This window comes from Daucus carota, chromosome 8, assembly GCF_001625215.2.
Source record: "Daucus carota subsp. sativus chromosome 8, DH1 v3.0, whole genome shotgun sequence".
Lineage (NCBI taxonomy): Eukaryota > Viridiplantae > Streptophyta > Magnoliopsida > Apiales > Apiaceae > Daucus > Daucus carota.
In genome coordinates, this window is record NC_030388.2 from 33,359,027 (window position 1) to 33,368,437 (window position 9,411).

At 35.1% G+C, this 9,411-nt stretch overlaps 1 long non-coding RNA gene and 9 other non-coding genes across 10 annotated transcripts; 1 reads left to right on the top strand and 9 right to left on the bottom strand.

The window, feature by feature from the left end:
* Positions 1-305: 305 nt before the first annotated feature.
* On the bottom strand, positions 306-501 carry LOC135149074 (U2 spliceosomal RNA). Its single transcript, XR_010287136.1, has one exon. It is a non-coding gene; the product is annotated as a U2 spliceosomal RNA (small nuclear RNA).
* A 942-nt stretch (positions 502-1,443) lies between these two features.
* LOC135149023 (U1 spliceosomal RNA) lies at positions 1,444-1,597 on the bottom strand. The gene has a single exon (XR_010287086.1). It is a non-coding gene; the product is annotated as a U1 spliceosomal RNA (small nuclear RNA).
* Positions 1,598-1,851: 254 nt separating this feature from the next.
* LOC135148404 (uncharacterized) lies at positions 1,852-6,047 on the top strand. Its single transcript, XR_010286573.1, has 6 exons — positions 1,852-2,034; positions 3,031-3,168; positions 3,714-3,810; positions 4,063-4,255; positions 5,269-5,406; positions 5,951-6,047. It is a non-coding gene; the product is annotated as an uncharacterized LOC135148404 (long non-coding RNA).
* Positions 2,502-2,697, bottom strand: LOC135149057 (U2 spliceosomal RNA). The gene has a single exon (XR_010287119.1). It is a non-coding gene; the product is annotated as a U2 spliceosomal RNA (small nuclear RNA).
* Positions 3,665-3,818, bottom strand: LOC135149033 (U1 spliceosomal RNA). Its single transcript, XR_010287096.1, has one exon. It is a non-coding gene; the product is annotated as a U1 spliceosomal RNA (small nuclear RNA).
* Positions 4,741-4,936, bottom strand: LOC135149080 (U2 spliceosomal RNA). Its single transcript, XR_010287142.1, has one exon. It is a non-coding gene; the product is annotated as a U2 spliceosomal RNA (small nuclear RNA).
* On the bottom strand, positions 5,902-6,055 carry LOC135149034 (U1 spliceosomal RNA). The gene has a single exon (XR_010287097.1). It is a non-coding gene; the product is annotated as a U1 spliceosomal RNA (small nuclear RNA).
* A 920-nt stretch (positions 6,056-6,975) lies between these two features.
* On the bottom strand, positions 6,976-7,173 carry LOC135149086 (U2 spliceosomal RNA). The gene has a single exon (XR_010287148.1). It is a non-coding gene; the product is annotated as a U2 spliceosomal RNA (small nuclear RNA).
* Positions 7,174-8,103: 930 nt separating this feature from the next.
* LOC135149037 (U1 spliceosomal RNA) lies at positions 8,104-8,256 on the bottom strand. Its single transcript, XR_010287100.1, has one exon. It is a non-coding gene; the product is annotated as a U1 spliceosomal RNA (small nuclear RNA).
* A 918-nt stretch (positions 8,257-9,174) lies between these two features.
* LOC135149078 (U2 spliceosomal RNA) lies at positions 9,175-9,369 on the bottom strand. The gene has a single exon (XR_010287140.1). It is a non-coding gene; the product is annotated as a U2 spliceosomal RNA (small nuclear RNA).
* Between the last annotated feature and the right edge of the window lie 42 nt (positions 9,370-9,411).

A 9,411-nucleotide genomic window follows, 5' to 3' on the forward strand; every position in this document is an offset into this window, starting at 1 on the left:
GTGGTAATTGTCAAAATGAGCCTAACTTTTTTATTTTTCGTTATATTAATGTGAATATAGTAAGAATATATTTAAAAAAATTAGCGTGTTAAGTTGATAAAACAATATACATTATAGAGTCTTTCTTTATTACTAGGTTAAGAATAAAATTATTCCGGGTAACTTTTTCTCTATACCATCTATGAGAGTGACATTATCATTATATTATATGTTGCCGGTTGTTATAAATTTTCTTACGATATTTTAAGTGATGATAAAAACGTGTTCTACTAAAATAGACAAGCAAGGTTGTGAGACTATGTTTTGGTGGGGGAGCCTGGCCCGAGCAGTAGTGCAGCACTTGGGCGACTCTCGAAAACCCCAATAGCAAGCTATTGTGGCGGGCCTTCCCCCTTAAAAATTTAATTTAATATCGTGTGGACCATTGGCCCACATATCAGATATTAAACTGATAAGAACAGATACTACACTTGATCTTAGCCAAAAGGCCGAGAAAGGTATGCCTGGAATGTTTGGCAGGCTTTGTTTATAAGCCGAGCCCCACAACTCTCAACACAAAATAACTCGTGGTGGTATTATCAGCTTTCTGTTTTATGAAGCTACAAAAGAAAAAAACGTGTATGATCTTAGTATTAGAAAATTAATACCATTTTTTTAATTAAAAAAATCCATGGGAAAGTCATTTGTAATACTTGGGGTCAATCTTCATCCGATATGAGTTTCCTCAATATGTTCTTCTGGCAATCGTCTCTTTTTTTATCAAAGAAAAACTTAAAGCTGAATCTGTACACACTCAGTAATTTAAATCTTTCTGATTTTCATTCTGAAATGTAGGTATCACTTTTTAAAAGTATAATCTCTTCAAACCTTTTTAACTTTTGGAGTTGAGACGGGACATTCAAGCTGAATTGGGAATTAGCATTCGATTGGTCCTGATATTCAAAGTTTGTTTCGTACGTCCATTCAAATCAGGTATGGAGATCATTTCTTTTCTGCTGCTCTTGGGCTTATAAAGATCAATTATGTAATGATAATATATTACTATGCAATTAAATCTGTTGCCTGATCAAATATGTTCTTACTGCAAGCCAACAGAAAAAAAACATCGAATTTAGCCTTAACAACTCATTTGAAACACAGACATTCCAGTTTGTTAAAACTCTTACAATTTACCAAGATTTAAAAGATTTTTGAGGAACACCAAATCTTCGAACCATATGTTATTGCTGAGATATTTGATTTCACTTAATATGGAGTTGCGAACTATGCGAGAAAAGTGAAATGATGGAGTTGACGCTATGTGAGAAACCAACTTAACAATACCATATGTATCATGATATTAATGTGAATCTAGTAGGAATATTTTTAAAAATAATATGAGCGTGTTAAGTTGATTAAACAATATACATTATCATAAACCACAGCAAATGCTTGACCATAATTGCGGGGGCTGCGCGGACACAAGCCCCCCTATCACAAATTATGATGTAGGCTCCACCACTTGGGGAGACCTTAGGAACTTCCAAAGTGCAATGGAAGTTGCTTCCCTAGGCCATGGGCCTCAATGATCACCCATTGACCCCATCCAGGTAAGTATGTTGTCAAGTAGGCCGTGCATCTCTATTTATACCTTTGTCAGAATTCTTTTCTTTTACTCCGTGGATGAGGGAAGCTTTGCGAGCAAATCACCTAATAATAATAATATATTATAATAACAATACCATTTGCATCTTATTGACACCTGTTTGTTGAAAAATTTTTAGTTATCTGTCCTAAATGCAAAGCATTGAATATCTAAATGTTTGAACTAATTTCTTTCATCATTGGTCAAATGTTTATAGTTTTCGGCCCGGTGAGTGGAGTTGCTTTGCCTTGGATGACAGGCGCGAGAAAAGTTGGAACGGTGTAAACTCTTTACATGCAGCGTCGCTCCTCAAAAACATATGCTCTCCATCGAGCTTCTAGTTTTCGGAGTTGAGACTGGGGAAAGTTGAGATGGGAGCTGTGTTGGTCGGTGTATTTTCCGCAAAAGAGGTACGAAGATCAGTTCCCCACTGTATATTATTATGAGAGTTAAATGCTTTATGTAACCCTTTAAGTTGTGTCATTCTAAGAGATGTTCAGTCAACAAACCAACAAAGTTTTGTCATTCTTTCACTTAGCCATCAAATAATATTTTTGTAGAAAACAACTTGACAATACCATGTGTATATATTTAGTGGTAATTGTGAAAATGAGCCTAACTTTTTTATTTTTCGTTATATTAATGTGAATATAGTAAGAATATATTTAAAAAAAATTACCGTGTTAAGTTGATAAAACAATATACATTATAGAGTCTTTCTTTATTACTAGCTTAAGAATAAAATTATTCTGGGTAACTTTTTCTTTATACGTTATATTATATGTTGCCGGTTGTTATAAATTTTCTTACGATATCTTAAGTGATGATAAAAACGTGTTCTACTAAAATAGACAAGCAAGGTTGTGAGACTGTTTTGGTGGGGTGAGCCTGGCCCGAGCAGTAGTGCAGCACTTGGGCGACTCTCGAAAACCCCAATAGCAAGCTATTGTGGTGGGCCTTCCCCCTTAAAAAATTAATTTAATATCGTGTGGACCATTGGCCCACATATCAGATATTAAACTGATAAGAACAGATACTACACTTGATCTTAGCCAAAAGGCCGAGAAAGGTATGCCTAGAATGTTTGGCAGGCTTTGTTTATAAGCCGAGCCCCACAACTCTCAACACAAAATAACTCGTGGTGGTATTATCAGCTTTCTGTTTTATGAAGCTACAAAAGAAAAAAACGTGTATGATCTTAGTATTAGAAAATTAATACCATTTTTTAAATTAAAAAAATCCATGGGAAAGTAATTTGTAATACTTGGGGTCAATCTTCATCCGATATGAGTTTCCACAATATGTTCTTCTGGCAATCGTCTCTATTTTTATCAAAGAAAAACTTAAAGCTGAATCTGTACACACTCAGTAATTTAAATCTTTCTGATTTTCATTCTGAAATGTAGGTATCACTTTTTAAAAGTATAATCTCTTCAAACCTTTTTAACTTTTGGAGTTGAGACGGGACATTCAAGCTGAAATGGGAATTAGCATTCGATTGGTCCTGATATTCAAAGCTTGTTTCGTACGTCCATTCAAATCAGGTATGGAGATCATTTCTTTGCTGCTGCTCTTGGGCTTCTAAAGATAAATTATGTAATGATAATATATTACTATGCAATTAAATCCGTTGCCTGATCAAATATGTTGTTACTGCAAGCCAACAGAAAAAAAACATCAAATTTAGCCTTAACAACTCATTTGAAACACAGACATTCCAGTTTGTTAAAACACTTACAATTTACCAAGATTTAAAAGATTTTTTTGAGGAACAAAAAATCTTCGAACCATATGTTATTACTGAGATATTTGATTTCACTTAATATGGACTTGCCAACTATGCGAGTAAAGTGAAATGAAACCAACTTAACAATACCATATGTATATGCTTGGTCGCAAGTGAGAAAATGAGTCCAACTTTTTATTTATCTTGATATTAATGTGAATATAGTAGGAATATTTTTAAAAATAATGTGAGCGTGTTAAGTTTATAAAACAATATACATTATCGTAAACCACAGCAAATGCTTGACTATATTTGCGGGGGCTGCGCGGACGCAAGCCCCCCCTAACACAAATTATGATGTAGGTCCACCACTTGGGTAGACCTTAGGAACTTCCAAAGTGCAATGGAAGTTGCTTCCCTAGGCCATGGGCCTCAATGATCACCCATTGACCCCATCCAGGTAAGTATGTTGTCAAGTAGGCAGTGCATCTCTATTTATACCTTTGTCAGAATTCTTTTCTTTTACTCCGTCGATGAGGGAAGCTTTGCGAGCAAATCACTTAATAATAATAATATATTATAATAACAATACCATTTGCATCTTATTGACACCTGTTTGTTGAAAAATTTTCAGTTATCTGTCCAAAATGCAAAGCATTGAATATCTAAATGTTTGAACTAATTTCTTTCATCATTGGTCAAATGTTTACAGTTTCCGGCCCGGTGAGTGGAGTTGCTTTGCCTAGGATGACAGGCGCGAGAAAAGTTGGAACGGTGTAAACTCTTTACAGGCAGCGTCGCTCCTCAAAAACATATGCTCTCCATCGAGCTTCTAGTTTTCGGAGTTGAGACTGGGGAAAGTTGAGAAGGGAGCTGTGTTGGTCGGTTCTTTTTCCGCAAAAGAGGTACGAAGATCAGTTCTCCACTGTATATTATTATGCAAGTTAAATGCTTTATGTAACCCTTTAAGTTGTGTCATTCGAAGAGGTGTTCAGTCAACAAACCAACAAAGTTTTGTCATTCTTTCACTTAGCCATCAAATAATATTTTTGTAGAAAACAACTTGACAATACCATGTGTATTTATTTAGGGTAATTGTGAAAATGAGCCTAACTTTTTATTTTCGTTATATTAATGTGAATATAGTAAGAATATATTTAAAAAAAATTAGCGTGTTAAGTTGATAAAACAATATACATTATAGAGTCTTTCTTTATTACTAGGTTAAGAATAAAATTATTCTGGGTAACTTTTCTCTATACCATCTATGAGACTGACATTATCTTTATATTATATGTTTCCTGTTGTTATAAATTTTCTTACGATATTTTAAGTGATGATAAAAACGTGTTCTACTAAAATAGACAAGCAAGGTTGAGACTATGTTTTGGTGGGGTGAGCCTGGCCCGAGCAGTAGTGCAGCACTTGGGCGACTCTCGTAAACCCCAATAACAAGCTATTGTGGCGGGCCTTCCCCCTTAAAAAATTAATTTAATATCGTGTGGACCATTGGCCCACATATCAGATATTAAACTGATAAGAACAGATACTACACTTGATCTTAGCCAAAAGGCCGAGAAAGGTATGCCTAGAATGTTTGGCAGGCTTTGTTTATAAGCCGAGCCTCACAACTCTCAACACAAAATAACTCGTGGTGGTATTATCAGCTTTCTGTTTTATGAAGTTACAAAAGAAAAAAACGTGTATGATCTTAGTATTAGAAAATTAATACCATTTTTAAAATAAAAAAAATCCATGGGAAAGTCATCTGTAATACTTGGGGTCAATCTTCATTCAATATGAGTTTCCATAATATGTTCTTCTGGCAATCGTCTGTTTTTAATCAAAGAAAAACTTAAAGCTGAATCTGTACACACTCAGTAATTTAAATCTTTCTGATTTTCATTCTGAAATGTAGGTATCACTTTTTAAAAGTATAATCTCTTCAAACCTTTTTAACTTTTGGAGTTGAGACGGGACATTCAAGCTGAAATGGGAATTAGCATTCGATTGGTCCTGATATTCAAAGTTTGTTTCGTACGTCCATTCAAATCAGGTATGGAGATCATTTCTTTGCTGCTGCTCTTGGGCTTCTAAAGATAAATTATGTAATGATAATATATTACTATGCAATTAAATCCGTTGCCTGATCAAATATGTTGTTACTGCAAGCCAACAGGAAAAAAACATCGAATTTAGCCTTAACAACTCATTTGAAACACAGACATTCCAGTTTGTTAAAACACTTACAATTTACCAAGATTTAAAAGATTTTTTCAGGAACAAAAAATCTTCGAACCATATGTTATTACTGAGATATTTGATTTCACTTAATATGGACTTGCCAACTATGCGAGTAAAGTGAAATGAAACCAACTTAACAATACCATATGTATATGCTTGGTCGCAAGTGAGAAAATGAGTCCAACTTTTTATTTATCATGATATTAATGTGAATATAGTAGGAATATTTTTAAAAATAATGTGAGCGTGTTAAGTTTATAAAACAATATACATTATCGTAAACCACAGCAAATGCTTGACTATATTTGCGGGGGCTGCGCGGACGCAAGCCCCCCCTAACACAAATTATGATGTAGGTCCACCACTTGGGTAGACCTTAGGAACTTCCAAAGTGCAATGGAAGTTGCTTCCCTAGGCCATGGGCCTCAATGATCACCCATTGACCCCATCCAGGTAAGTATGTTGTCAAGTAGGCAGTGCATCTCTATTTATACCTTGTCAGAATTCTTTCTTTTACTCCGTCGATGAGGGAAGCTTTGCGAGCAAATCACTTAATAATAATAATATATTATAATAACAATACCATTTGCATCTTATTGACACCTGTTTGTTGAAAAATTTTCAGTTATCTGTCCTAAATGCAAAGCATTGAATATCTAAATGTTTGAACTAATTTCTTTCATCATTGGTCAAATGTTTACAGTTTCGGCCCGGTGAGTGGAGTTGCTTTGCCTTGGATGACAGGCGCGAGAAAAGTTGGAACGGTGTAAACTCTTTACATGCAGCGTCGCTCCTCAAAAACATGTGCTATCCATCGAGCTTCTAGTTTTCGGAGTTGAGACTGGGGAAAGTTGAGATGGGAGCTGTGTTGGTCGGTGTTTATTCCGCAAAAGAGGTACGAAGATCAGTTCCCCACTGTATATTATTATGAGAGTTAAATGCTTTATGTAACCCTTTAAGTTGTGTCATTCTAAGAGATGTTCAGTCAACAAACCAACAAAGTTTTGTCATTCTTTCAGTTAGCCATCAAATAATATTTTTGTAGAAAACAACTTGACAATACCATGTGTATATATTTAGTGGTAATTGTCAAAATGAGCCTAACTTTTTATTTTTCGTTATATTAATGTGAATATAGTAAGAATATATTTAAAAAAATTAGCGTGTTAAGTTGATAAAACAATATACATTATAGAGTCTTTCTTTATTACTAGGTTAAGAATAAAATTATTCTGGGTAACTTTTTCTCTATACCATCTATGAGAGTGACATTATCATTATATATATGTTGCCGGTTGTTATAAATTTTCTTACGATATTTTAGTGATGATAAAAACGTGTTCTACTAAAATAGACAAGCAAGGTTGTGAGACTATGTTTTGGTGGGGGAGCCTGGCCCGAGCAGTAGTGCAAGCACTTGGGCGACTCTCGAAAACCCCAATAGCAAGCTATTGTGGCGGGCCTTCCCCCTTAAAAATTTAATTTAATATCGTGTGGACCATTGGCCCACATATCAGATATTAAACTGATAAGAACAGATACTACACTTGATCTTAGCCAAAAGGCCCGAGAAAGGTATGCCTGGAATGTTTGGCAGGCTTTGTTTATAAGCCGAGCCCCACAACTCTCAACACAAAATAACTCGTGGTGGTATTATCAGCTTCTGTTTTATGAAGCTACAAAAGAAAAAAACGTGTATGATCTTAGTATTAGAAAATTAATACCATTTTTTAATTAAAAAAATCCATGGGAAAGTCATTGTAATACTTGGGGTCAATCTTCATCCGATATGAGTTTCCACAATATGTTCTTTCTGGCAATCGTCTCTTTTTTTATCAAAGAAAAACTTAAAGCTGAATCTGTACACACTCAGTAATTTAAATCTTTCTGATTTTCATTCTGAATGTAGGTATCACTTTTTAAAGTATAATCTCTCAACCTTTTTAACTTTTGGAGTTGAGACGGGACATTCAAGCTGATTGGGAATTAGCATTCGCTTGTCCTGATATTCAAAGTTGTTCGTACGTCCATTCAAATCAGGTATGGAGATCATTTCTTTGCTGCTGCTCTTGGGCTTATAAAGATCAATTATGTAATGATAATATATTACTATGCAATTAAATCTGTTGCCTGATCAAATATGTTCTTACTGCAAGCCAACAGAAAAAAAAACATCGATTTAGCCTTAACAACTCATTTGAAACACAGACATTCCAGTTTGTTAAAACTCTTACAATTTACCAAGATTTAAAAGATTTTTGAGGAACACCAAATCTTCGAACCATATGTTATTGCTGAGATATTTGATTTCACTTAATATGGAGTTGCGACTATGCGAGAAAAGTGAAATGATGGAGTTAACGCTATGTGAGAAACCAACTGACAATACCATATGTATCATGATATTAATGTGAATCTAGTAGGAATATTTTTAAAAATAATATGAGCGTGTTAAGTTGATAAAACAATATACATTATCATAAACCACAGCAAATGCTTGACTATAATTGCGGGGGCTGCGCGGACGCAAGCCCCCCTAACACAAATTATGATGTAGGCTCCACCACTTGGGAGACCTTAGGAACTTCCAAAGTGCAATGGAAGTTGCTTCCCTAGGCCATGGGCCTCAATGATCACCCATTGACCCCATCCAGGTAAGTATGTTGTCAAGTAGGCCGTGCATCTCTATTTATACCTTTGTCAGAATTCTTTTCTTTTACTCCGTGGATGAGGGAAGCTTTGCGAGCAAATCACCTAATAATAATAATATATTATAATAACAATACCATTTGCATCTTATTGACACCTGTTTGTTGAAAAATTTTCAGTTATCTGTCCTAAATGCAAAGCATTGAATATCTAAATGTTTGAACTAATTTCTTTCATCATTGGTCAAATGTTTACAGTTTCCGGCCCGGTGAGTGGAGTTGCTTTGCCTTGGATGACAGGCGCGAGAAAAGTTGGAACGGTGTAAACTCTTTACATGCAGCGTCGCTCCTCAAAAACATATGCTCTCCATCGAGCTTCTAGTTTTCGGAGTTGAGACTGGGGAAAGTTGAGATGGGAGCTGTGTTGGTCGGTGTTTTTTCCGCAAAAGAGGTACGAAGATCAGTTCCCCACTGTATATTATTATGAGAGTTAAATGCTTTATGTAACCCTTTAAGTTGTGTCATTCTAAGAGATGTTCAGTCAACAAACCAACAAAGTTTTGTCATTCTTTCACTTAGCCATCAAATAATATTTTTGTAGAAACAACTTGACAATACCATGTGTATATATTAGTGGTAATTGTGAAAATGAGCCTAACTTTTTTATTTTTCGTTATATTAATGTGAATATAGTAAGAATATATTTAAAAAAATTACCGTGTTAAGTTGATAAAACCATATACATTATAGAGTCTTTCTTTATTACTAGGTTAAGAATAAAATTATTCTGGGTAACTTTTCTCAATACCATCTATGAGAGGACATTATCGTTATATTATATGTTGCCGGTTGTTATAAATTTTTTACGATATCTTAAGTGATGATAAAACGTGTTCTACTAAAATAGACAAGCAAGGTTGTGAGACTGTTTTGTGGGGTGAGCCTGGCCCGAGCAGTAGTGCAGCACTTGGGCGACTCTCGAAAACCCCAATAGCAAGCTATTGTGGCGGGCCTTCCCCCTTAAAAAATTAATTAATATCGTGTGGACCATTGGCCCACATATCAGATATTAAACTGATAAGAACAGATACTACACTTGATCTTAGCCAAAAGGCCGAGAAAGGTATGCCTAGAATGTTTGGCAGGCTTTGTTTATAAGCCGAGCCCCA